Source organism: Gavialis gangeticus, unplaced genomic scaffold (genome assembly GCF_001723915.1).
Source record: "Gavialis gangeticus isolate Ggan-Ray unplaced genomic scaffold, GavGan_comp1, whole genome shotgun sequence".
NCBI classification, from domain to species: Eukaryota; Metazoa; Chordata; order Crocodylia; family Gavialidae; genus Gavialis; species Gavialis gangeticus.
Window position 1 is genome coordinate 40,760,515 of NW_017728995.1, and position 5,555 is coordinate 40,766,069.

Sequence of the window (5,555 nt, forward strand, 5' to 3'; positions counted from 1 at the left end):
TTTGAAGTCAAGATACATGACAACATTCTATTTTCCCTTTTCCAAGTGATAGGTCACCTGGTCGTAAAAAGAAATGAGATTGGTCAAGCAAGACCTACCCACAACAAACCCATGCTGGCTATCCCTTAGGATGTTGGCATCGGCCAGTCCGTTAAGGATGGCCTCTTTAATAACCTTTTCTAAGATCTTCCCTGGGATAGAAGTCTGGCTGATGGGCCTATAGTTAGCCAGATCCACTTTCCTCCCTTTCTTGAAGATAGGCACTACATTGGCTTTCTTCCAGTCTTCGAGCACTACACCAGAGTGCCAGGAGTTTTCAAAGATCCGTGCCAGAGGCTGGGCTATGCTGCTCACCAGTTTCTTGAATACCCTGGGGTGTAGATTGTCGGGGCTGACTGACTTGAAGGTATCCAGCTTCTCAAGTTGTTTCTTCATGAAGTCAGCATTAATAGGGCATGGGATCTTCCTCACTTGGACTGCCCTGTCCCGTGGCAGACATGGGCATCCCATGCGACTGATGAAAGATCGATGCAAAGTACCCATTTAATAATTACAAATTCATCAATGAAGTACCTCTGGAGATCCAAGTTTCTCCCCATTGTCCTGCTGATTTTCCTAAGGAACAAGGCAAGGGTTGCTCTGAAATAATTCCTTATCCCTGCAAACTTCAGCTCCACTGCCCTTATACCAGACCTTACAGCTACAGCAGGAGATCTCTGCCAGCTCCAGGTGCCTTCCTTTTGGGTTGCAAAAGAACTTTTGGCCCCCCTTTCCACAGAATGGGTTAGCCTGGAATAGTACTGACCCTGAGATCATGCTTGCCACAGGCAATCAGTAGAGAGACAAAACAACAAAAAGATGTAGAAGGAAAGAATAATACAAACAAAGCTGACCATAAGCTTGAAAACAGAACAAAAAGACAAGTAAATTTTCTAGTTACCAACTAAACCCTGTGAGAGTCCCCCCAGTATTTCCAATGATCAGTCTTCCTGCTGATCCTATCAGCCCTGACCACCTTGGACTTGGACTCTCCCCAACCTCGGATAATTCAAAGACCAGCCCCATCTACAAGATAGTTCCCTAAATACCTCCAAGCCAACATCACTCCCCATCAGTATTGTCCCAATTCCATATAAGCCTCAGAATTCTCTGGAAATGTATTTCCTGCCAGGGACAGATGAAATTCTATTTAATGGCCCATTTTTTTCTGAAATGCCTGAGCTATTATGGGGTTGCTTTTTTCCATTATAGGCAGATAACACCTTGTGTGTCCGTCTTAAAAGTAGCCCCTTATGCCTGGGATTTAGAGTTGCAATTGCTCTTGCCTTAGTAACACAACAGCAGGAGATACTTAGCAGTTTTACTGGCCCCTTTTCCTTGTATATCTATTCTTCATTGCCTTTGGCTAAACCACATCCAAAATCATAAAGGTATATAGACAGCATAAAGTGACACAAACAAACACAGCACAAGATGGGCTTTTCAGTAAAACCATACCCACTGTATCAGTAAAACAAACATAAGAAAACTTGCAACACATGCTACAAACATCTCAAAATTTATGGGGTTCATGACAAGCACAAAAGCTAATCCAAACCCACCCCAGAAAAGTTCACAGGTGCCTACCTTTTGTATTACGAACTTAGACTTCTTAGCTAAGCATGGGTAGGAAGGATAGGAAGTCAGATTAACCTGTGTGTTTAGTCTTTTGAATGGATTAGCTATAGGCACCTCCCTGCTCATAGCTTATGTGTTCTACACAGTCTTTTAGAGGTACTATACTCTCTCCACTGACTTCATAGTCACAAGAATCATAACTGTCCAACTATGTCCATTTAGATAACTCTCCTGGAGCAAGATGCCTATGTTCATGCATGCTGAAGCTTAAAATGGAAGCCTATATCACATCAACCTTGAGTTGGCCCCAATTGTTTCTCTGAGTGGGCTAATGAAATTAAAATTATTTTAATACTTGGTAGGAAAACAATCACAATAAAATTAGTGTCAAAAGAATGATGAGGCTGATAGGTTGGAGGAAAAAGGAAGTCTTGCTCATAAATTTGTAAAATTGGTGTTTAGGAAGTCACCCAGGCTTGAGTATAATATCACCAGTAGGCCCTGGAAACTGATTTATAGACTACAGACAATGCCCTTTTTTCAGATATACCACCTAAAGCAATGGTGAAGAAAATAAACTTTAAAATCATGTCTTTAGGCAATTCAAATCTACTGAGGTGGTTTGATTCACTGTGAGGATTAGCCTTGCTGAGCCTTTGTTTTTTCTGAATACAAATACCGTTCCCCGGTAATCACCAAATTATGATTTGACTGCATATAATTTGTGAACAAAATTATTTATTGTGGCTTGCAGAAGTACTTTTATTGTTAAAATCTGAGGGGAATGCAAAAAAGTAAAATGTATAGTGCCTTAATTTTGTTCCTATGTAATGGGTCTTATTTCAAATGGATTTTGTCAGAGAAATACAAAATTGTCTGTAAGCAATTTCATACCTCACAATTCTGTTTATTAAAGTGATTAATAGTTAGTGAGACAATGCTATTTCTAAATGTCTCAAGATCAAAGACGAGAAAATCAGTATAAAATTCAGCTGTATCTGGAAAAGGTACCATCTCCAGTAAACCATTACTAAAGGATACCTTTAAATCTCTTACCACATCCCCTTAATATTACTTAGTACTTTTTTCAAATCAGAACAGGTATTAAATTCAGCCTTTTCTGATAAGTGATGGAGATCTCAGAGTCCTGCTTTAAGTTGGGATTTGACTCAGTTACATTAGTAGCATTAAATCGCTATTGCAGATTTAAAAAAAAAAAAGAGAGGCATGTTGCATTTAAATAGCATAAAAAATAAACCTGAGGGTTGCATCAGGTTTGTATGCATGCATTAGGTTTTCTTTTGTTTTGTTTTTATCTGGATGCATAAGGGATGCATTTGTAAAACTGAAATACAACTATTAGCTGTATGATTACATGCTTACAAATGGAAAACAGGAAGCAAGTTCTTCCAATTTAATTCACTCAAATGAAAATTTGATGCAAGTATCAGTGTAAAGATTGTATAGAAGGAAAGTGGGGGGAAGCTGTTTCAGAGAAGATCATGCTTTCCTGTAGATGATCAATAAATTAGCCAAAAAAATATTTTTTTTCATGTTAAATGCTACTTTGCAGCCTAATCTCCTGATTTGTGATATTTGGGTGATATGTTGGAAAAATATTAGTAGCTACTTATTAATGACAGTTTACCAAGCTGCAAATAAATGGCCAAGCCAAAGCCTCTGATTTATTCAGAAGAGACTCATTTTGTTTTTTAAACAAAAAATGTCCCTTCCTCAGGGACTGCTGTTTCCATTGCCTCCTTAATGAGTTACCCTGTGTTTCTTTCAGCAAAAATAACTATTCATGTAATTGGCAATCAAACTGAATATTTATATCTAAAAAAAAAAATCAACAACAACAAAAATAAAACAATCAAGTAGCTCTTTCTTTAAACAGCTAAAATTTCCGATTGTATAACTGGCTATTTTGCATCTCACATACTTAAATTTTATTCAAGTAAATAACATTAGATTTCTTATTTGTTTTAATGTTCAAAGAATTGTTACTGTATTTATAGTTGGTCTTAGGAGTAAATAGGCTCTCATCAGACTCATCATTTGAATAAATCAGCAGCATTTTCAAAAGGGTAAGGGAGACCAAAATGATTACAGTTAGGATACTGAAACCATAAGATAAAAAAAACAGATCCAGCACTTTCCTTCTTAATATACAGCTTCAAAGCAGAGTAAAAGTAATATTCAAAGACAATCTATACTTTCACAGGGAAGCTGAAGTCTCTAAATGATTTGTAATTTAGAATGAAAATAATTCACAAGATGCTGCAGGATGCCTTATTCAAATAAATTCACTTCAACATATACTTTCCTCCCAGAACATAATAGAATGTTTAATATTTACCTATAGAAATCCAGAATAAATTAGCATTTTCTCTTAAATACCTATCTCATTTTATAAAGCAGCTATTTAACAGCACCAAAAGATTATTTGTCAAAGCATGAAACCTCTTTAACTAAGTTCAATCAATTTAAGGAGCTAAATCACAAACCTCTCTACCAAGATCTTCATTCAAATTTTTAATCAGAAGTGAAGACAGCTATAAGCTTATGCAAACTACAATAATCAACTTCTATTATTTTAAATATAAGAAAGATATCTGCACATTTAGTAGTTTACTTCTAGATTAAGCCTAGCTGAATGTGTCAGACATTTTGGGGCAGGCAGGTAGTGCCACTAGTTGGTAGTGTTCAAGCATAATGTTTTTCTGTTTTTGTCCCTCGAACCTTCAAAGAGATGAACAGCAGAGATCTCAAGAACTTTAAGGAAAAACTTTAAAATTGTAGGCCCAATTCTCATTTTTATTTTTTTGTTACCAACTCAGGCAAAATAAAAGGGACTGTAATGTGGGTAGAAATGCTGTTTCTAGCCATTTATAGATACTTTACACTGCTGAAATTGTACAATATATCTATACACAAAAATCAGGCTTCACATCTCACCAAAAAAACTGAATCCCCTCAAGACAAACTTACAGAAATTATCTTTTGAGGGCCTGTATAAGCTATGCATGAGGCTTTTAAAAAAAAATAGCTTGTTTTATTGCCACAGTATTAAAGCCAAATGGTATAAAAGGTATTGTTAATTTGAATTCCATTTAAAATTCCTGTCTTAGTTGATACATAATAACCTTAATTTTTCAAAGAATTGAGTGCCCTCAAATGACCTGAAGAAGAATGTTTCGCATTCAAAAACTTGTCTAACTCTATCCCTCATTTTGTATGCAACTATAGAGTGTAAAATGAGTGGAAGTAGTCACTGGAACTACTTTCTTGAATTAGGGGACTAGAATAGACTGTATCTACAGCACTGGAACTACATACTGTAAGCTGCATTTGTTCTCCAAATGCATAACTTCCTAACCTGTCCTACATGTTTTTTGTGTGTACATAGTAAAAAGAGACTTCCATTCAACAGAATCACTATGGCTAGGAATAGAAATTACACATAAACTGGTATAAGTGATCAGAAACTTGTTCAAATCTGTAACACAACAGAGGTTTAGTGAACATAAGTCAGTTTATTGAACTTCTGTTCCAGATCCCTTCCAGATTCAAGATTCACAGTCCCCCAGCATCCCAAGATACTTTGCACCTCCTCTGCAAGCCTCCCCCCTCCCCCCCCAACCCCACCCCCAGGATGGGCAGGCTTGCCTTGGCCCACTCGGTCTGATCCTGCTGACCAGAGAGGCATGCTTTAGCACCCCCTGGCTTCTGGTCTGAACCACTGCAGGCACTTGGCTGTATTTCTGGAATCAAAAGTGAATGTCTCTTTGCTTGCTTATCAGTTCATAGTTCCATAGTTAGCAGGGTCGGAAGGGACCTGAGCAGATCATCAAGTCTGATCCCCTACCATGGCAGGAAAGAGTACTGGGGTCAAACAACCCCTGCGAGGTGTTCATCCAGCCTCCCTTTAAAGACAC

General features: G+C 37.5%; 1 long non-coding RNA gene across 1 annotated transcript in view; it reads right to left on the minus strand.

Moving 5' to 3' along the window:
- Positions 1 to 355: 355 nt before the first annotated feature.
- LOC109287841 overlaps positions 356 to 5,555 on the minus strand; it is a 19,741-nt gene continuing 14,541 nt past the window's right edge. The window contains exon 3 of the long non-coding RNA XR_002094975.1: positions 356 to 470. This is a non-coding gene — a long non-coding RNA (uncharacterized LOC109287841). The remainder of the gene's footprint in view (positions 471 to 5,555) is intronic.